Source organism: Psammomys obesus, unplaced genomic scaffold (genome assembly GCF_907164565.1).
Source record: "Psammomys obesus unplaced genomic scaffold, mPsaObe1.curated_primary_1811, whole genome shotgun sequence".
In the NCBI taxonomy this organism is placed as follows: domain Eukaryota; kingdom Metazoa; phylum Chordata; class Mammalia; order Rodentia; family Muridae; genus Psammomys; species Psammomys obesus.
In genome coordinates this window covers 17,314,945-17,338,840 of record NW_026596040.1, presented here as the reverse complement: position 1 = coordinate 17,338,840, position 23,896 = coordinate 17,314,945, and positions in this window count along the sequence as shown.

The window sequence follows — 23,896 nt, the reverse complement described above, 5'->3', positions numbered from 1 at the left end:
TAACAAAGCCGAAGGAGGTATGACAGGCCTCTGACTGAAGCTTTTAATAACACTAGTAGCCTGTAAGTCATTAGAAGAGCTAAGTTTTGTTGCTGTCACTTTGACATGTTATTTTTGGTTAGTATTACATGCAAATATAATGAGTTTCTTTGATAATCATTTTATGAAAACAAGACATACTGGAAATTTTACCTGAATAGACCAAAGAGACTTTGTGTATAAGGTATTATGGGTAAAATTCATGTAGAGAGTTCTTTTTATTGCTCTGGCTGACTACTGGCTTTTGCATCAAAATCATTCTTCCGAGACACTTTATTATAAAATTGATTTTAACTATAGTGTTACTATTTTTTTTTAAATTTTATAGGGCCTCTGACTCTATTTTCAATAGTGGAATTTGAACCAGATGCATGGACTGCTCATGTAGATTTTTTTTTACAGTCCACTTAGAACCTCTATCAGTACCTTATTGTTTATCATTATTATCCTTTCAGCCTTTAGGGAAGGAATAGGAGTTGCACAGACAGCGGCATATTGGGTAGAAAGTTTTGGAACTGTTTCTTTGCTGGAGCGCATGAGCATGTGTGTGTGTGTGTCTGTGTCTGTGTGTGTGTCTGTCTGTCTGTCTGTCTCTCTCTGTGTGTATACAAAGCCTCAAATCTATAAATTTCTTGGTGGTTAATGAGAAATTGGTAATTTAAATCAAAGTGGATGTGTTGCATTGTAGCAGAATTTGGAGAGGAAACTACTGATTCAGCACAAATACCACTTTTGGGATCTGCAAAGTAGAGTTCATAGTGACCACTTCTGCGCTAAAGTCCCGTTAAGCATGGATCTCTCCTGGAAGAATTGGAGCTCATGTCCATAGCCTGTAGGCTGATCTTCTGTTACCATGAGTCTCACTTTTCTGAGCAGCTGGCTGGGTGCTTTGTGGATGTCTGCCGGGATGTCAGCCAGCTGGAACACAAAGCCATGGCTCTGTGTGCTTGTCTGGGTAATAGACGCAGAGCAGCCTTTCATTCCCTCTGAAAGCAATTTCATATAAAATGAAATAATACTCAATTCATTCTCCCCCACCCCATTGCTCATCAGCAAATAGCAATAACGCGTGAAAATGATGTTGCTCCATTGATGCTCTGGAAAAATACTTTCATGAATTAGAATCAGTCAGCATTTGGATTTCGCCTTCTCATGTGTTTCAAAATCCAGCCAGCTGCAAGGACCTTGTCTAACACTCTTGTGGACCACTCACAGGTGGTACCTGATGCTGGATGTCACCCTCATACACTGAGGTTTGCCTGTCCAAGTCAGCTTGAATTTGATAATATCCTGTCAATTAAACTAAACCCTGTTTCCAAAGCCAAACATCACACAAGTGCCTCAGGCACCTGTGAAAAACACAGACACAGCCTCGGATGCATAGTTAGGTATTCAATTGCTTGATTTATTCACATGTGTGTTTCTGAAATTACAGCTGCAGGGTTTTGTGGTCTCTGTGGGGGTGTGAACAGCTTTGCTGGCAAGGCCATTATGCCTTACTTTGGAAATTTGGCTCCCAACACAAACTCCCCCTCCCATAATTGGTGCAGAACAAAGTCTGTTAGTCACTCTCTCATTTGCTTTCTGTAAAGGTTCTGAAAGACGACAATTCATTTTGCTGTTTCTAATTGGGAATTGGTGATTCATCTCACAAGTCCAGTCTTCTTCAATGTTCACTACATAAATGCCAGCTAATGACACTGTGGACGGGGTACAAGTTGACCCGGGAAAGTCAGGCTCTCCAGCCCCAATCACTGACCCTACTTCTTGTAAACTTGCTCCAGGGGACACATTTCATTCCACAGAAATCCTACTTTCTCAATGGAAGGGTTTGAAACTGAGGCATTCATTCAAAAGAAGGTTTTGTTATGCTTTTGGTTTCTTCAGCTTTTTATAAACAATGCTTGCCTTTAAATTCCGCATATATTTTTAACCTTTTGGCTTAGCTGTGGGAAAGCTTATTATTGCAACAATCCCAATCACTCACCCTGAGGGCTACAACACCCTGAGACCTTATCATCACATTGTCTAGGCGAGTAATTAAATACGAGGTAGATTTGCAGTTCAGGATTTGCTCATGGTGAGGTGGCAGCAAGGTCCTTTCCCTTTGAATCTCTTCAGCTTCACACCGATGCTTTGTATCAGGGTAAAGAGAACCTGTAAAATCAAACATTTAAGAGCAAACGTAGACTATAAAGGTTGGCATATTGGGAAAAGACGAGGTCACTGAAGGATTCTGCTATCCAAGTGGAGGAAAATGGTTCTGACATGTATAATTTTGTAGCTTTGCTCTTATTAGAAGATGCTGCTATTATTAGATATCCTGTTCAGGAGGAAATTAAGCAAGGTCATTTCAGTAACACTTAGAGAGCTCACACTTTCGATACAACCCCCATTTCCTCGAGGGACTAATAGAAGCTCAATGTGGAAAGAAAACCTACTCTTTTCACCTCTTCTCAGAATCATTTCAGAGGATCATAACGGCTAGAGATTGAAAAGGCCCATTCAGCTCTCGGCTGAGGCCTCTGGGAATAGGGGTAGTATTTCCCCTCACACTGTGGAAATTCCCCACTGTTTTGTATGGTTTTATTTTAATGGGATCACAATTTTCCTCCACTTTGGAACACTTATTCTAGGTCTCAGCCAATCTTGCCAAAAGAATTACATTAAAATAAAATTAAAATATATCTTTTTTTGTAATAACATATTAGACATTTAATGTGGACTGAGTGATTTAGCATTTTTGAATTAATTTTAGACTCTTAGGATTATAGAAATCCTATTTTTTAAGCTAAGACCTTACACTGTCGCTCAGGCTAGCCTTAAACTTGAAGTGGTCTTGGTGCCTTAACGTCTCAAGTTCTGGGATGATAGGTTTGTGCTGCCAAGCCTCGCACAAAAGTCCTTTGCTTTTATGACAAACTTGAAACAGTAAAATATTTAATTGACTTTTGTCGAAAAACATACAAATTTCAACAATGTGTTAGGAGTGTGTGTGTGTGTGTGTGTGTGTGTGTGTGTGTGTGTGTGTGTAGCCGTCTTTTCGTCTTTTCATCAATAGTGCCTGGAATGAAACACTGTCATTCTCAAAGAGTGGAGACTCATTTGACCTGTGTTCTGTTTTTTTTTTTTGTTTTTTTTTTTTTTCTGTTGTCATAAACACCACGATCAAAAGCAAACTGGTCAGCAGAAAAGGTTAATTGAGAGTACAGGTCCATCGCTGGGGGTGAATCATTGGATATAGTCCATCATCTGAGTCAGGAACTCAACACAGAAGCTTGACGCAGAAATCACAGAGAACTGCTCCTTAATGCTTTCTTGCTCCTCGGCTCAGGTTCAGCTATTATGTTATAGCCCAGGCTCACTTGCCTGGTACCACTTACAGTGAGCTGGGTCCTCCTCCAATGTAGGACCTACCGCAACCAGAAGTCAGGACAATGATCCATAGGCAGCCTCACAGGCCAACCTGATTCGGGCAATTGTCAGCTGAGGTTTTTCTCTTCCCAGTTAATTCCACTTTCTAGTACTCAAAATAATGCCTTCACTGACCTGGAGACATGGCTGGGCTGATATATATATATATAACGCTGATAATAGCAATAACAATTCCTAGTTTGTATTGTGCCTAGCTCTTATTAGTGCCTTTTTTCATAGTGATGAGAAATTTGTCTTGTTGAATCTGTTTGGTATAAAAGTAGCTGTTAATAATTCCTGACTCTCATTGTTGATTGATGTGTTTCCTATAGTTCTACCAGGAGCTACAGAAGATCTTTCATGACATTAGATGCATAAATTCGTAGAGACTACATCTAATAGTGATATGGTATGTTTATTCTTTTTTAAATTTATTTTTATTTTTATTATTAGTTAGATATTATTAACTCTGTATCACAGCTATATCCTGCTCCCTCATTTCCTCCCAATTCCACCCTCCCTCCCTCATCTCCCTGACCCTTTCCCAGTCCACTGATAGAAGAGGACCTCCTCCCCTTTCATCTGATCCTGTTTTATCAGGTATCTTCAGGACTGTTTGCAAAGTTCTCCTCTGTGGCTTAGCAGGGCTGCTCCTTCCTTGGGGGGTGGGAAAAGAGCCTGACATTGAGTTCATGTCAAAAATAGTCCTTGTTCCCCTTACTAGAGAAACCCACTTGGTTACTGAGTTGCCACGGGCTACATCCAAGCAGAGGTTCTAGGTTATATCCATACATGGTCCTTGGTTGGAGAAACAGTCTCATATAAGACCCCTGTGCCCAGATATAATTATTCTTTTACTTATGATTGTTTTTGATCTCATTTATTATGCCTGGAGTCCAGGTTTCTTTGAGTTTATCTAGTATGCTCCTTATCTTTCTCTTTTCATATTTCATGTTGTCTGCTTTTAATATAAATGAATCTTAAAAAAAAATCTGTTAAAGAGACTTTTTGATAATTGGCCTTGACTATTTTAATGTTTCCAATTATTAGGCCGAAATTTACCATTGACACTGTGTTTTTGAAATTTAGAGTTCTTAGTTTCTCTTAATTTTTTTGTAGTATCTACTGAATACAGTGAAGTTTCTTCTGCTGGTTTGATAAGTACTTATCTATCATGAAAATTTATGCTATAGCTTAGTTTCTCTAGTGACTTTAGGTATATCATTACCTACAGTTTCTAGTTGAATAAATGAAGTCATTTCTATTCAAGGTACTGAACTTTAATTCTGAGTGGTTGTAGAGATTCACTCCATTTTAGAGATCTCTTTTTCATATGGTCTTTGCTTTTTTGAAAGCAATGGAATATTTCCCAAAGATATTTACTTGCCCTTTATTCTCATGTGTATGCAGTATATTTTCCTTATGTGATCTCTAGTTGTTGGAGAACATGTAAAAGTGATTTCTGTACAATTGGCTTTTAGAAGCCTTAGGTGCCTGACAGGGTTTATATTTCATAATCAGAGTTAAATAAAATTTAGATACAAAAAGAATTCTGGTTTAACGTGCTTTTTTTTTCAACAATAAAAGTCCATAGTCTTCTTAAATAGAATATTATCCTTGAAAATTTTACTGTCAATGTGATTTTAACTCTTGTGTGATTGAATTTTCTTCCCTGAGCCCTCAGGGAATTTTTATTTTTATTCAATGTTCTTTCTTGCTAAATGTCTCAGTGTGAAATTCTTATCTGTCTAGATTGTAGTTGTGCATTATTTTGATCTACATTTTTAAATTTTTCTTGTCTGACAAATTTAAATTGTTACCTATCCTAAAACATCTTTCCCCTTTTGAGTATTTTTTTTTTCACTACAAAATTTTATGTATTGTTGTCCCCATATTCTTACACTCTCTTTTATTCTTCCTATTCCTTTATTTTCTCCTTATAATCTTAGGGGCAATGCTCTTTTCTAAATCTACTTGGAGGAATTGGAGTTCCATGAAACAGCTATTTCCATGTCTTTCTCACTTGCTTTGCATGCAATGTACACAGACCTACAGAATGCATCAACACTGATCTAAAGAATCAAGACAATTCAATTGTGATAATTACAGAGTAAGACTGTAAATTTTAAAAGGATATGGGCCCATGTAAGGGAGCATAGGTAGGGAGCAAGGATATAAACCTAACATTCATGTATGGAATTCCAAATATAAATAGTAAATTTTAAAATACTGATCTATTGACATTGAACACCTAGGAGTTGTTATACAATCCTAGCACATGTATTATCAAGGATATTCTGACATTTTTCAAAAACCAGAGACCACCCCATGTAGCCAGGCAGCTCTTCCAGTGGAGGGATAAGGACACTAACCCACCAACAAAACTTTTGACACATATTTGTCCTCCCTACAAGATGTGCAGGAACAAAGCTAGAACAAAGATTGAAGCAATAACCAACCAAGGATGGCTCTACTTAAGACCCATCCCATGGGAGAGAACCAATTCCTGACAGTATTAACGTTGCTCTGCTATGGCTGTAGACAGGAGCCTGGTATAATTCCTTTGAGAGGCTTCACCCAGCAGCTGATGGAAGTAGAGGCAGATGCCCACAGCCAAACCTAAGGCAGAGCTCAAGGAATCCTATGGAAAAGTTGGGAGCAACAATTGAGGTAGCTGAAAGGGTCAAAGACATTACAAGAAGACCTACAGAATCAACTAACCTGGGTTGGTGGGGGCTCACAGAGACTGAACCACCAGCCAAAGAGCATGCATGAACTAGTCCTGGGCCCTCTGCACATATGTAGCAGATGCGCAGCTTGGTCTTTATGTGGATCCTCCAACAACTGGAGCACAGCCCTCTCTGATTCTGATGCCTCCATTTAGATCCCATTCCCCGAACTGGGCTGCCTTGTCTGGCCTCAGTGAGAGAGGATTGCCTAGTCCTGCAGTCACTAATGTGCCAGGGCATGTTGGTACCCATAGGGAACCTCCCCCTTCTCTGAGGAGAAGGAAAGGGAAAATGAGAGTGGGAGGAGAAGGATGCAAAGGGAGGAAACTAGGAGGAGAGGAAGGAGGCTGCAATCAAGATGTAACATGAATAAATAAATAAATTGAAAAGGAAAAAAAAAGAAATAGCAAGGAAGAGAGCAATTGAAATGATTGTCAGTGACCTTTGCCAATGCAAGCAAATGGAATCCTGGTCTTCAGACTAGAGCTATTTATTTTTAGGATACTGAAGGGATGTGCCGCATCCCAGCTGTACATCACTGTGCATTCCATCCTCATCATCAGCGTATTAGAATGAGCTGTCTTGTTCGACTCATTTTGGCTGTTAAGATGTAAAGAAAGGGCTGTTGGGATTTGGAGATACTTTTCTTTACTGACATCATTGATAGCACAGGTGGCTATTTGTAAGAATTCTTGGGGGAAGTTGGAGAGATGGCTCAGTGGTTAAGAGCACTGTCTGTTCTTCCTAAAGGACCCGGGTTCAATTCTCAGCACCTACATATCAGCTCACAACTGTCTGTACCATCAATTCCAAGGGATCTGACACCTTCACACATAAAATAAAATTAAATAAATTACTAAAAAAAAAAAAAAAAAAGGAATTCTTGGGAAGAGAATATCTTGGCTTTTGCTATTTTGTCTTCTGGAATATTTGTATAAACAGATCTAAACATGAACTTACTTATCTTTTATTCAGCTAGTCAAAGGATAATTTTATATACTTTCAGTGTGTGTTTTGACTGAGGTTGACATGAGGTCAGATTTGACTTTTTCATTCGTGTCATGATGTACTCAAAAAGTTTTACGTTTTTCTAACATTGTAAATTTTGGATTTTCAAATGAATGGCTTCCCAACCATTAATAGTAATGATCATTACTACTAATGACTGATGCCATTACACTTTATAAATGTGAACTAAGAAGGTAAATGTGAATTATAAAGGTAGATTATTATTACTACAAATGCAAAGGTAACACTTTTACTTCTAGAGCAAAAGTCTTCTGTGACTTTCTTGCTCTGTTCCTTGTTGGAGCACCAAGTACTTGCTGGTGCCCAGATTCGCCCCAGAGAACTGTTTGTATTTAAATAATGCTATTAGCCTGGTGACAGGTTTTGACATTGCTCAAGAATTCCTGTTGAGATCACTCCCTACACTGAATTGTAATACTTGAATGAATGATCAATATTCATAGGTATTGGCCCACTTGTAGATTTGATTTTAGCTAATTTTTTGTCTTTACACTTCTTCTTTTCTATCCTGGTCTAGGCATTCTCTGTATTCCAACACTGACACTTTATAGTGTCAGCAACACAGGAAAAAAAATCAAAATAATACCTGCTGCCAAAGAGATAATAATCTATGGATGACATGGGCAAATAACCAGATATAATGCCTCAATTAATTTATATACATTTGTAATGTTAAACATGTAACATTTCTCTGACGTTTTTAAGGATATGGGCATTCTAGCTTAATGGTGACAAGGAGTAAAAAGGTTACTGGGAGTGTACTTAGAAATATTTGAAATTAACTCACAGAAATAGAGAGATACAAACCGACTGTGAACACTCAGTGTTTTTAGCACAAGGCAGGAAATATGTGTTGCCATGGCAGTGGCCAACACAGACATGTTGGGTCTTCAGCAGTTATTCTTTCTAACGGTTGGAAGAAGAAACAATGGGACAAAGCAAGTTGGTAAGTGTATGGGGGTGGAAGAGGTTGAGAATGAACTCATTTCCACTTAATACCTTCATTTAAGACATTTGGGGCTTGATCTGTGAATGTGTGAGTCCCTGGAAGCCTCAACAGATGTCAGAAGGGGAGGGATGAAGGATGGACTTGTCTGGCAAAGCTAGATTGGCCAAATAGGATGGAATGAAGTAACATTAAGAGAACACCATCTACTGATGTTCAAGGCACTCTGCTCTTCTCCGGGGAACAAAACGATGGGAGTGAAGGCAACTCATACGACCAGTAGAGCCTTTCCTGTTATCAGTGGCAAACAGAATTTTGAGATCTAAGTTAGACTGGATTTCAGGAATTTAAGAAATGTGTCTTACATCACACCCAACACTGAAGATCTCTATCATCAACATGAAGACATTGTGGTTTTCTCGTTTCATAAAAATGCGTGGACACTTTGAGGACAGACAGATGTCAAATTTGTTGGCTCAAAAGGTGAAATGAGAAGAACTCAGAGATATAAACCAGTATCATTGTATAAAGATGACTTTCAGACCTCCTTTCACAGGATTAAAGAGCTCTGTGATTCAGTTCTTCCAAAGAGGAGAAAGAATGCACATTCAGTTATGATGATAATTTTTTTTTTAGTTTTATGGCACTGAAGTTACTGTTAATATAGAGAAAGTTATGTGGCCTTGTGTACAACGTTATCACCATTAATGATACACAAGAAATGTGTTCCTTAATTGAGGATCACTTATTTGTGTGTACAAATGTATATATGAGTGTGTGTGAGTGTGTGTGTGTGTGTGTGTGTGTGTGTGTGTGTACGTGTGTGTTGATGTTTGTCAATTTCAAGCCTGGAATTCACAATCTATTGAAAAAAAGTATTTAGCCTCATATTTTGAATTTAATATATTTTCAATTTATAATATTACTTCTAATTAAGGGAATTTTTTTTTTAATTTCACATTTTCACATATAGAAATTTTCAGCATTTGTTATTAGGTGTCCCATGACAGGGACACACAATTTATTATTCAATATCACCTTAGATTAATATCTTGGGTAACAGTCTCAGTAAGTACCCTAAATGCTTCACATATTTTTGTAGGAAAAAAAAGCAATACGGGGTGTTAGTTTGCCAGGGCTCAGACCCCGGTGGTAGCTGTTGATAGCTAGTTGATTTTGAGGAAGGTAGTTATTTCTTCACTTTTGACCAGCACTTACATTGCTGAATTATTATGAAAAATAAATGAAGTATTTAAAATTACTTGTTACTTACTCTGTTTTTATTTTATTTTATCTTTTTTGAGATATGGTCTTACTGGCTGGCCTGGAATTCACTTGGTGGACTGAGCTGCCTAAAAGTCAGAGATCTTTTGCTTCTGTCTTCTGAGTGTTGAGATTAAAGGCATGCCCCACTACCCCCAACTACATGCTGTGTTTTCAAAAGTGTATCTGCACATCTTTTCTCTATTATTGAAAGAATAGTGATTTAGTTAATTCAGTGCATGTAGGTGGAGTAGGGAAAGCTATATCTTATTATTGTAGTTTTTGGCTATCGCATGAAATAACGGCCCAACAATGACTTACTTTATGGTTGTTTCTAAAATGTATAGCAGCAATATAACATTATATCCATACAAGATATGTTCGTACACTTCCTGGAGTACCTCGCACTAGAGCTGAACAAGTGAATTGCTTTCAATTAGGGATAGGAGCCCAGTGCTCAGCATTCATGGGTGGTGATTAATGCATGAGGTGGCGTTCAAGCTCTTTTAGAGAATGCGTTTGAAAGAAGCAGCTTGATTTCCTATCATACTTAGCTCATTAAAAAATAGACCTAATGAAAATACTCTGCCTGCTCTAGGACAGCCCGGTAGATGGTTTTCTTAGTTAATTTCCTATTACTCATAATGTATGGACAATCCTAATGATTCCATTAGAGTTTAAATAACAGAATTCAGCACGAACACATTTTTACTGAGCAGGAGAAGCATCATTTCTCTGCAACTGCAGCTGCTGTAGTGGAAGATGAGGCTCTTACTATCCCTTGGGGAGATTACTGTCTCTGCCAGCTGACTTAGTTTTTATACAGCCAGCGATTTATTAGATTGCTTTGCTCTTAAGTGTGATAATAGGCCTTATGCTTAGCATGGTTTAGAGACTTCCAGTGCATTAATATTTTATGTCAATGACAGGCAAGACACATTTTGTTTACCTAACAAGACAAGCCAAGCCAGAGCTGATATGTACTAGAGATTAGCACCTTTAACTTACAGGAACCCTGCCAATAATGTATTTAGGACTTCACAACCGCTTCTATGATTTTGATTCAATCAGTTTTTTTATTTTTCTCACAGCTACTGTGAGCAAAGAAACCACCACAGTCTCATAGTCTGGCCCTCGCTATTCAATTGACTAATGTCAGCCTTATGACAACTAGTGGCTCTCTTTCTTTCATTAAAGATTGTATTGCACTCAGAAGTCCCCCAGCCATGGGCTAAGGCTTAGAGAGATGAATGAGCACTTCATTTCCAGCCAGAAGGTGGTATCAACACATTTGAATTACCTACTAGGAAAAGGTTTGTGTGCCATACTGTGTTTGCTTTCTGGAATTTTGTTGTTTTCTAGGTCTCTAGAGAATAGAGGTACAAATAAAACATCATAAATAAAAAATGTTGGCATGTACACATGAGTTCCTGATGGGCTGCTATGGCTCTCTCATTAACAATTGCATCAACTTCTTTTATTGAACATGATCATGTCTCTGTGAATAGGAAAGGTTAGAAAATTGATTCTCTTTAATACCACATCTTTCACTATTTCAAGGTCAAATACATATTTTTGAATTATATGTGCAACACTTCTTTTTATGTTCTTAAGGGCTTTGAGTGTTGTAGATGACATCTTGAATCTTTACTTCGCTAATAGTCAGCCAGAGTTTGTATGTTGGTAAAGTTGTAGAATTTACTCTAAATACTCTACGCCTAGTTTTAAATGTGCAATCAAGTTAAAAATTTCTCAGGATATCGTCAGAACCTCCGGCTATAATCTGAGACAACACGTGCTGTAGGTCAGAGACTTCATTTAGAAGGGAGCAGAAAAATAGTTCTATGAAACTCGTTTGGTCCAACTTTGGGGAAAGGTGTTTTGGGGATGGCAGGTGCATATTTAGAGCATGAGGACAAAACAACTGAAAGGGGAAGAAGCTCATGTACATTGAGAAGCGAGTAGGGACATGTGCGAACCCAAAAGACACATTGATTTAGCGAAGTTGCTACCACCTGGAGTGTTGCCGGGAAGCATAAGGGCAAAGCCTGGTGTGCCTTGTGGGCTCTGCCTGTGTGCTCAATACTCTCCTCGCATTTGGTGCAAGCCTCAGGGAGACAGTTAGCTTCCACCCCAGGGGTTCGAGTTGTGTCTCTGAGTCTGCATGATGAAATCTGCTGGTATTTCAGAGATGGGAATCAATTTGCAAAACGTTTGGTTTGGCTTTATGTGCTGCTTTATTTCTTCAAGCAGGAATGGGAAAGCTAAGATGGGTATGAATGTAAATTTTCAACTGGATTAAAATCTTAGGAGTTACAAACATACAACAAAGTCAAAACAATCCTTTATGTTACGTGAACTTTTGCTGTCTCCCTTTTGTGTTTTTGAGGGGTCTAACCAAATGATAACCAGTTTCTGATGATCTGAAAGAATGACATCACCTCCTTCAGTGCTTCTTTGCCTCCTTAACTTTGCAATTGCCTGGAGAGTGTTTATTCAAATGCTAGTTAATTGAATTGTGGTAAAGACCAATGCAATCAGATTTATCTCAGTCTCTTCTGTTCCTAATTTAAATTTCATGAAACACTTTCTGATTGCAAACCCTGTGGAAGAAAAATCAGAGGGTGATGAGAGAAAGGAATGGAGATCGTGCTGAGCTTCATCAGCCAGGAAATAAAGCAAGAACAGAGTAGCAACATGGCCATAAGCATAACAATGTCACTGTGTTCTCTGCTTTATTAATGTGTTCAAGCAATAGTTTTTTTTTTTTTTTTCTGTCTTTCTCTTTTCCCTAAGGCTCTAAGGTACTCTGTGCCTGAGGGGGGGGGGGAACCTCAAAATACCACATTGTTGGGAAAGAGCTGACTCTGGCTTTCTTCAGGGAATTTAGAGACCCAGTGATTTGGAGAAAATTGCATGGCTGGTGATTGGCTATGCCTCTGTTTTTATAAGTGATTAAAAAGAAAACCACTGCAGTAATCCTCAGACCTTTGCTCTCAACCGGGAACTCTTCCAACTAGGCCTGGTTGGCGGAGCCCCTGGGAGGAGAAACGAACATGAACTGTTGGCCAAAAAATTAGAAAAAGCAACGACATTGGAACCAGAAACATCAATGTGGGCCAGAATTCAAGGGCAATAACTTTTTTCCCAATTGATTTGAGCCTCATAGTCAAGACACCAATTCAGTTTGTATATCATGAGTGCTCAGCTTTCAGGGGCTTCAGCAAAACTTGACGCATTTGTTTTATGTACATTTGCTTTGAACATGTAGCTAGTCTTTTAATAACGGTGAAAGTGAGGTGACTACAACAGCATAGGATTTCCAGAGCAACGATGTTGAGTTGTTGGGAGGTGAGGACATGGTTCCATCCAGAGTGAGCACTCATGAATTTTAATATGAACTTCCCAAATAAGAGTGTATTATAGCTCTTAGTAAACAAAATTTAAAATTCACGCAGTATTTCTCACATCAGTTTGTAGTAATTTTCAATGAAGTAATAGTAGCTGGGTTGTCGAAGTCAAATTCAGTGGCCTGCACGTGGGGAAGGCTGCCTCAACCACCTTCTCAAGTCTGGATGCCTGGGCCTGTGATTCATTCTGCTGGTTCTTTACCAGACTTCTTTATGATCGCAAGTAGACAGCTTTCCCGACCCTCTGTCTTTACCCAGCATGATTCTCTCTCGCAGCGACTGTCCGCTCCCAACAGTTCCACAGGATGGTGCAGGGCCTGGAGATCCTCTATCCCATCAGTGTTGAGATTTTTGTCTGGCTTGCTCTTACCCAGGTAACCATCGGTGCTGGGAGTTCCTGAGTGCAATAGCCGTGTCCTGTCCAGAAGAGTCTAAGGACTCATCCCCCCTTCTCTGGTTCTTACATTCTTTTTACCTCTTTTGCAGCGTTCCCTGAGCTTTGGTGGAGTTTGGATCCATAATGATGCCCTGCTTAGGGCTATACACTCAGTCTCCTGTTCCTCATGCTTTGGACAGTTATACACCTCTTCATTGACTGGTGTCCACTGCACAAAGAAGCTTCTTTGACAAAGATTGAGAGCATGCCGGGTCTGCAGTCATAAGCATAAATATTTAGTAGGTAATTTGACAGGCTGGTCATCTGGGAATCCATGTAGATACTTTATACAGTGTCTGCAACATAGAGACTCTTTAACAAAAGTACTGCGACTTTTAGGACAAAAGAGTGGCCTTACGTGTTTTTGTAGGCTGTTTCTTTTTTTTGAAGAGAAGGACAACTGAACCTGTTGGCTGGAGAGATGGCTCAGTGGCCAGGAGCACTGGCTGTGTTTTCAGAGGATCAGGATTTCCTGCATCCACATGGCAGTTTACAACTGTCTGTAACTCCATCTCCAGGGGATTTGATGTCCTTACATGTAGGCAAAATACAAATGGCCACACACTAAAAATAAATAAGTCATGGGAGGGGGATAAAGACTAGTACTTATGAAACAAGATGATTTACGAATACTTTCTTTAAGTCCTATTTTACTTTAGAGATAGATAGTAAAATTACTGAGATGGGAAGGTTGTTTCCTTTAGGATACTGGGGTATGTTTTCCTTCCTATAAATCATTAAAGTTCCAGGGAATTGTTCATCCTAGAATCCTACTAGCTTTAATGTGATTGAGAACTGGAATCTTTTCTTTTGCTTATGGCCCATGTAGATGCAAACAGCTGGAAACAAGGTCACTTAAAATGCTATTTGTGTGTGGAGTCAGTTCATTTAGTAATGATGTCTTATGTTGCCTTAAAGACATAGTGTATTGATATTTTGTCTCGCTGACAATATCTTGGTGAAAAGAAAATCCAACAGTAATTACATGAATTCTATTCCTAAAACTTGCTCTTTTGTTTTATGCTGTTAGCTACTTAATCCTACATGTATTTATATAATGGTCAAAACACTAGAAATAATTAGTCTTAAATGTGTTTTAAACTCGACAGAAAACACTTGAACTCTGAAAGATCTAAATATTTAATGAGCTTTTGAAAACCACAATTATAGCTTTTTATAGAGAAGAAACTTTACCTCTGAGACCTGGAAAAAAAAAAACACCTGTTTATTGTATTAAAAAGATTTCTTATATTTTAAACATACATTTTAATAAGAATTATACCATTCCACTCTTACACTCTGTAGCTTGAGAAGAAAAACAGAAAAAGTCATACCAGGAAAATATTTTTGAAGGATAACACCCATTTAATTTTTAGGAACATGTCCAAAATATACAGAAGGCAGAAATCTCACTCAGACCATTTTAGTTTATTGACTTTTCTGTGCCTTGCAAATCATAGCCTGATTCTCCAGAGACACCCACTGGGAGGTATGACATCATAAAGTACACCAAGGATGGTAACCTGTGTTATTAAACTGTCAACATACATTATAATACAATTTGTCCTCAGTCCAAGGCAACTAAAAGCCACATTGTTGGCAGGAAGTTTAAACCATAACACTCTTCCGTAATCATCTAAAGCCTGAGGTACTTTGGGGAAAATGCTGTAATAGATGCTCTGCTCCTCCATAGCAGCATTTTTGGATTTCATTGGTTTCATAGAGCAAATGCACAGCTATTACAAGAAGGCTTCAGAAGGATTACCTTTAAAGGCCTTTTAGTAAGTATCCTGGAGATGTCTCATTTCATAGCATATTAATAATGATTTTGTATAATATCAGGGAGAACAAATCTGAAAATCTAGAACTGAAATAATGTTTAATTTCCCCACAGATCTCTGACATTGTAGTATCTATGATAACATCATCTTCACAAGGACAGGAAGTTGGTGCCAACTTTTTAAATCTAGCATGACAATAGGCAATTACACAGGAGCTGGGTCAAGGGTAGGTGTTGACAGATACTTTTCAGAAACATTTTGTTTAGAAATACAAAAGTGCCGGGTAATGGTGGTGCACACCTTTAATGCCAGGACTTGAGAGGCAGAGGCAGGTGGATCTCTGAGTTTGAGGCTACAGAGTGAGTTCCAGGACAGTTAGGGCTACACAGAGAAACCCTGTCTCAAACCAAAAGCAAAAACAAAAAACAAAAACAAACAAACAAAAAAACCCAACCAACCAATCAAAAAAAGAAAAAGAAAGAATAAAGAAAAAGAAGAAGTAGTAGAAAAATGACATTAAGTGGACAATCAGCCAATGGAGGGAAAAGTTCCTGGTAGAGGGGTTAAGAGTTTTCATCCCCATATGTGACATGTGTCATCTCATAGCAAGTCTCAGATGCTTGCTCCCTGGAAGCTTTCAAAGTTAGCGTTAAAAAAACATATATTATGTGCTCTGATGTAGCCTGTGGTAGCTCAGTAACCAAGTGGGTTCCCTAGTAAGGGGAACAGGGACTATTTGTGACAGGAACTCAATGGTAGGCTCTTTGACCTCCCCACCCCCCAAGGGAGGAGCAGCCCTGCTAGGCCACAGAGGAGGACTTTGCAGCAATCCTGATGATACCTGATAAAACAGGGTCAGATGAAAGGGGAGGAAGTCCTCCCTATCAGTGGACTTGGAAAGGGGCAGGGAGGAGATGATGGAGGAAGGGTGGGATTGGGAGGGAATGAGGGAGAAGGATACAGCTGGGATATAGAGTTCATAAAATGTAACTAATAAAAAATAAAAATAATAATAAAAAAAGACATACATTGGTAAAACATCCTTTTTGTTTTTGTTAAAATATCACTTTGGGGATGATTGGGTGAGCAGTAGATGAGAGACAGGCTTTCTTCGTCCCAGGTCTATCCAGGACGCTGTTGGAGGGCTGCTAAGCGCGCACTGTGTCTCAGGCCTCTGTCTCAGGCCATTTGGAAGCATCCGGTTACTTAGAAACCTCATCTCTGATGCGAGGCTGCCTAATAACAACGAACTCTGTGTCATATGAAACTTGATATTAAAAATTATTGATTTGCATAATTAAAACCGAGAGGAAACCCTATCTGAAAGAGGGCAAATGGTCCCCACGTGGTTTTCTGTAATCTTTTTTTTTTTTTTTGTGCATCTCTCACCTGGATGCTTCATGAGAGTGCAGTGATCCTACCCCGATCTGATGATGTCTGTCTCCTGCTGTGGCTTTTCCCTTGCAGATGGGAATGCCTAAAGCAGCTTATAGGCTTTGTGTAATCAGCCTTCTGCCAGTGGGTCTAATTTCATCTAATTCTATACTACCTCTGCCTTGTTTTGTAGACTCCCACTGTAGCCTTTGTTTCTAATTTCAATGATGAGGCCCCTTCGATGGAAGCTTTAGGACCTGTATTGAAGCCACCCACCTAGGAAGTTCTTCCATTACCAACCTAGCATACTCCCACAGCTGGGTGTGCTCATCACACAGGCTTCCATTGTTCCACTTTATGTATTTATAGTAACATTTGCTCACCTGTTTCCTGAACTAAAACTATCAGTACTGTGAAGGTCTAGGTAGTGGTTAGAGAGGGTTTTCTTTTTCTTTTTTTTTTTTCCTTTCAGATATTATTAGCCCCCTATCATGAAGCACTGTGTGGCTTATAGTCGGTACCAGTTAAATACTCATTAAGCACGTGAGTTGTAAGCAATTCTTTGTATGTTAAATGTAAGAATGGGGATGAGCCAACATTTTGAGTTTTATTTAATAGTACATAGGAAAGAACTGCTGATCTGATGCTAGGTTCCCTTATGTGGAATCTGTAATGACTTGATCTGAGCAAGGTAGAGTAACATGGAGGTTGACGTGACGGGAGAATCTGAAGGCTTCTATTTTTACTGTCCTGGGAGCCTGCCGTGTTATAAGACCTCTTTGCTCAGGAGACACTTTGGAATGTTAAGGCGTGGAGCAAAGCCTCCATGCTCAGAGAGTGCCTTTGGCATGTTGTCAGTATTATTTCCTAGCATTAACATCATCTGTCTATGTGACACTATTGGGAAAAGGGTCAATTACCACTCTGATCCTTGTTTCTAATTAGTGAAGTTCATCTTCAGATATCTCTAGTCTCCATGGCTTGAAAACATTTTATCTGAAGTCGGAAAAGATTTAAGACGAAAATAAGAGTGTGTCAGCATGCCGGCTGCATCTGTACCAGAGTGCCACCGCTCATTTTGCTTGTCACTGATCCTGGAGGAGTTGGTGATTGTCATCACCAGAAATGACCCATGTCCTGCGAGTTCTGGATTGCAGCAACATGTTTCTGGTCTATAGAAACTATATGTAAGATTGGCCCTTTCCTATGTAATACATTTTGTTTTGCCATGGTTTTCTGGAGTATCATAGACAGACACAGGACCATACTGTCTGAGTTTGTCTGTAATTTGTCTGTGGAAGTTCCATTCTACAGTCTCCCACAGGGCTCACTTTGTCATGGTCTGAAGAAGTCAGGTGTGCAAGTGTTCAGGGCATGAGGTTGCCTGAGGAGTAAGACTTCCTGAAGATGCCACTTCTCTGGGATGGCAAACTTCAATCCCAGGCTGACTATATAAGCCACCACAGGCCCTCAGACGGCAATGCTTGTTTATTTTTCAAATAAACTCTCATTTGAGTTTAGCCATCTTATGTCAGTCTACAAGGATATCAGTCAGGGAATCATACAGTTTTATTACTTACAGGTATTGTCTTATTTGTTCAAATAATATATTAAATTTTTTTTCATTTTACTTTTTCTTCAGATAAATAAAATTATGATGTATTTGTTAATTTTCTTATCTCAAGTATATGCATATGTAAATACATTAATACATACATAAATATAAATATATACATATGTATACATAAATATCTAACCGCTAATATTTCTGTAGTTATAGAGTGTAAGTTAACAAAAAATAACATGAAATTCTATGCCCCTGTGGCTTAGAGCCTGGGCCACTGTGGTGGATTATGTGTCTTCTTTCTTTTCTTCAATGCTCATAGCTGACTTACTTCTAGTCTATTCTTAGGATATGCTTCTTTGCTATGAAACTGTTCTTGTTACTTGTGGATGTTAGGATTAGTTTTAAGCTACTCATCTTTATATTCAAAATAAACCATTCAGTCATGTTATTCTATGTCTGCCCTTAGAAGGGACTAGAGCCAGTCTCCTGCATTAATGACATCTCTCCTGGTAGCACAGCTTGGTCTTTGCAGATGTGGTACACAGCTCTCTCTCAACAGGCTTTCTCTCTGTGGAGGGGGAAGCTGATTTTTATTACCAAGTTACATCATTCATTTAAAAATGACTTGTTTTGTCTTTTGTGTACAGGGTTATATTTGGTATGTAAGTTGTGATGAATGGATATCAGTAAGTTCATTTACAATTTTGTTACCCTTGTTAAGACTTGATTTTTTTGAACATAGGTTGAGTTTCAACATGAGTCCAATTTCCTATCTGCACTCAGGTCACTTAAGAATTAGTGAAGCATAAATTGATTTTTACTTCTCTTTAGGGATTATCTACATGTTTATAAAACATGTCCTAAAATAGTTGTACATAGAAAGTAAGGGAAGAATTTAACAAGGACATTGAGGTGTGAACTGGACTTAAATGAAGTTGGACACATGATCTGTGAAGCAGAGAACACACTGGAAAGTACAGTCTGGAGGACTATGTAAAGGCTAGACTTAGATGGCCATGTTTAAGAAACACCTGCATATTAGTGTTCAACGCCATGATTTTGGTTGATGATTACATAATATTTACATGGTTAAAGACTATATTTGCCTGAAACCCCTAATAAATCAGCCTATATATAGTATTCCATAGGACATTTTAATAAAATTATAGTACTTCGTGGAAGATCTATTCTTTTGGAACTTTCTTTGGCAGAGCACATGTGATAACCTTGTATTTGAGACTTACTGTATTCTAGAGATCCACACAGCTTCTTCTTTCATCTCAGAATACTGTCGTAAAGTGATTTTGATTTGTTTATAGTGGTGATATAAACACTACAAGTTCACGCTTGTCTGGATGTTTGTAAGTATGTAGGTAGATTGAGAATTCTAGAAAACAAAAAGTATTTGTTCCTTCTAGTCATCATCATCATGTTATTTGAAAACCATCTGAGTTTCCTTATTAGATGTTCAAAATACCATTTGAAGTAGAATTAATATCATTAATAATTGTCAAAATAAACAATCTGAAGTATGAAGTGCAATGGTCAACATGATCTAGTGAGAAAGTGGATGATGACGACGGCCTACAGACTGGGAAAGGATCTTCACCAACCCTGTATCTGACAAAGAGCTAATACTCAGAACATATAAAGAACTCAAGAAGTTATACAGCAGCAAATCAAGTAATCAAATTAAAAAATGGTGTAAGAGCTAAACAGAGAAATTTCAATGGAGGAATATCAAAAGGCAGAGAAACATTTAAAGAAATGTTCAAAGGACTTAGTCATCAGGGAAATGCAATCAAAACGACCCTGAGATTTCACCTTACACTCATCAGAATGGCTAAGATTAAAAACTCAAGTGACAACACATGCTGGAGAGGATGTGGTGAAAGCGGAACCCTCCTCCACTGCTGGTGGGAATATAAACTTGCATAACCACTTTGGAAATCAATCTGGCGCTTTCTCAGACAATTAAGAATAGCACTTCCTCAAGATCCAGCTATACCACTCCTGGGCATATACCCAAAAGATGCTCAAGTATACAACAAGGACATTTGCTCAACCATGTTTGTAGCAGCTTTATTTGTAATAGCCAGAAGCTGGAAACAACCCAGATGTCCCTCGGCTGAGGAATGGATACAAAAATTGTGGTGCATCTACACAATGGAATATTACTTGGCAATAAAAAACAAGGAAATCATGAAATTTGAAGGCAAATGGTGGGAACTAGAAAAGATCATCCTGAGTGAGGTATCCCAGAAGCAGAAAGATACACAGGGCATATACTCACTCATAAGTGGATATTAGATATAAAATATAGGATAAACATACTAAAATCTATACACCTAAGGAAGCTAATCAAGAAGGAGGACTCTGGCTAAGATGCTCAATCCCCATTCAGAAAGGCAAAGAGGATGGACATCAGAGGAGGGAGAAAACAGGGAACAGGATGGGAGCCTACCACAGAGGGCCTCTGAAAGGCTCAACCCTGCAGGGTATCAAAGCAGATGCTGAGACTTATGGCCTAACTTTGGGCATAGTGCAGTGAATCTTATGAAAGAAGGGGGAGATAGTAAGACCTATAGAGGACAGGAGCTCCACAAGGAGAGCAACAGAACCAAAAAATCTGGGCACAGGGGAGGGGTCTTTTCTGAGACTGATACTCCAACCAAGGACCATGGAGATAACCTAGAACCCCTGTATAGATATAACCCACGGCAGTTCAGTGTCCAAGTGGGTTCCATAGTAATGAGAACAGGAACTGCCTCTGACATGAACTGATTGGCCTGCTCTTTGATCACCTCCCCCTGAGAGGGTGCAGCCACAGAGGAAGACAATGAAGCCACTCCTGATGAGACCTGATAGACTAGGATCAGAAGGTAGGGGAGAAAGACCTCCCTTACCAGTGGACTTGGGGAGGGGCATGGGTGGAAAAGAGGGAGGAACGGTGGGGTTGGGAGGGGAAAAGGGAGGGAGCTATAGAGGGATACAAAGTGAATAAACTGTAATAAATTAAAATTAAAATAAAGGAAGGAAGGAAGGAAGGAAGGAAGGAAAGAAGAAAAGAAAGAAAGTAAATGATGAGTCATTGAATTCAGGACTCTGAACTGAGGATTAAAGGGTGTATTTTTCACACTATATTGAAAAAGATTGATAGGTTGATTAGCTGCTGACGCTGCTGTATGTATTCATCTTAAAAACATATTTTAAGATATCATTAGTTTGTTTTATTGCTTAGAAGTTGAAAGCAAAACAAAGTGTTTGACTAAGTCATGGGAAGTATTTTCACTCAAAGTATTTGTTAGCACATAAAATTTGAGGTTCAGAATACAAGTAAACATGATACACATGATGCTTTCTAATCTGTTATGCATTGTAGTTGATTGTAAGAGGATATTAGCCAAAACTGAAATGAAAATGAATGTGTGCCACATTATGTCTAATCTTAAATGCTTATAAATCGTTATAAAACACAGCTAAAATGGTAACAATCTAACCCACTTCATTGTATCTTTAAATCTGCAATGTGGTACAGAGGAAAAAAAAATCACTTGAGTTAGGTCATTGAATGTCATTCTTTTTTTTTTTTACTTTTAGATTTTTCCTATCTATCTATCTATCTATCTATCTATCTATCTATCTATCCATCTATTTATTTATTTTGTTATTTGTTTTTGAGAGATAGCTCAGCAGTTAAGAGCACTAGCTGCTCTTCCAGAGGACCCAGGTCTGATTCCCAGCAGCTATATGGTAGCTCACAACTGTCTATAACTCTACTTCCAGGGAATCCAACACCCTCTGTAATTATACAGACATAATTACAGGCAAAACACCAATGAATATAATTGTTTTCAATGATATAACCCAGAGTTCCAAAGACTCTGTGTTTGGGTTTGTTGTGAAGTATGCTACCAGGAATGTAAGCAAAGAAAACAATTGTCATCATCGGTGTAGAATTTCCTCTTCATGAGTGGTGCATGCTGTTAATAAACTGTTGCTGCAGAACTGATGGAGTCAGAGAAGTGAATTCTAGGCCCAGCACTATGTATTTTTCTTTCATATAATCAAGCAAGCTAGTACCCAGGCATGAAAATTGTATTGATTCGGTGTAAGTTTTAAAAAGGCGGCATCTTCCAGAGGTGAAGAAATGACATGGCTGTAAAAAGTCATTTTTATTTTCAATTTTCAAAAAAAAAAAATGCATCTTGATTCTGAAGAGCTTTAAAAAAATATGTTAGAACCTACTTGTCTGGCCCAAGAAAGCAGGCAATAAAACTACACATGAGTAGCAATGTTCGTGTGTCGGTGTCTACTGTGTAGAATACCTTACTGAAACTTCAGATTACTCATTTTTAATTTTGTTGAATGGCACATGTTTGCCATCAAGACTAAGTTTTCGATATTCAATTGCAAAAGGATAAATTCATGTTTGAAAAGAAAACTGATTATTTTCAAACTATGACATAAATTGCAACAAAGGATATTCAAAGGAACGTTTGGTCAGTAGTAGAACTTCTGGCTTTCCCAATCAAATCAATAATGCTTTCAATAATGTCATTCCTCCAGGTAAAAGTAGATTTGAAGAAAATGTATGCATTTACATGGTGGTTTCAGTGACTGTGTTGGGGCCCGTTGGTGGTATTTTGATGGTAGAGACACTAAACGCTGAAAAAATTTGGGAACTCAATAAAGCTTCAATTTCAGATACCATCCACACCAAAAACAGGACAAAAAGACAAAAACAAAACCCTAAAAGATCTTGACATGTCAAAGTCTATAGTGAAATCACACAAATGGAGGGACCAAAAATTTTTAGAAAGGATTGTAATTGGAGGATTGAATATGATTCTAAATAACAACTCTTGAGAAAAGTTATATTCTAAATAATAACACTTGAGAAAAGTTATATTTCTGAGAGATAGTAATCCCATGTTTCTTGATTTTTTTTTTATCAGACACAGCACTATACTTTAAAAAAACAAACATATACTTGGGAAGATCCCTTTACTGTCTTACAAAGAAAAGCACATTATATAAGTGACGTACCTACTTCCTAACCCAATTGTACACACACAGTGAGAGAGGACACTGTGATGTTGAAGTGGAGAGACAAAGTTACTGATAATCAAAGAATGTGTCAATGTGGAGGTAAAGGCTGATGTGTCAGTGTCCTAGAAGATGTTCTGAAGTGTTTGGATGTTCTGAAGTGTGCTAGCATGTCACAGTGTGTCATCATGAATATGACAACTCTGAACATGAGACACTATATAATCTTAGCCATTCCTCATGATGTTTTAAAACAAGAGGCCATTCTTGGAAAACTTTTCCACCAAAGTAATTGCACCTCTCCCTTACAGGACAGTTGACATTTTGGAAAAGCACGTTTATATAGACACTCTGAAGAAAGAAAAAAAAAAAAGTGTAATCATACCTTAAATAAAGGTAGTGTCTGGGTACTAAAATTTATATATATGATTTTTACCTATATGGCTATTTAATAAGACATCTTAAATTTGTGTGTGGACATAGATTAAGGCTTTATTCTACAATATAACCAAGCACCGCTGACTGCTGCCTTTATGTAATAAGTACTGTTACATATTTGTAAACATTATCAGATTTTAAAATGGCATATACTATGCTCTGGGGTTTTTTGTTTTTTGTTTTTGTTTTTGTTTTTTTTTTTGCAATATTTACGATATTTTTCATGCATCTCTTACATGGAAGAAAAATGAAGACCATAAGATGTATTTAAACCTTCAAAATGTTAAAACAGGACATGAAGCAAATGAAAACCGACTTCCACATACTTATTCAAAAAGCTACTCGACAGCCGGAAGAATAACAGGGAAACACACCAGACAATACTCAGCCCTAGCCTTACGATTCGGTTTTCCAGCCCTGT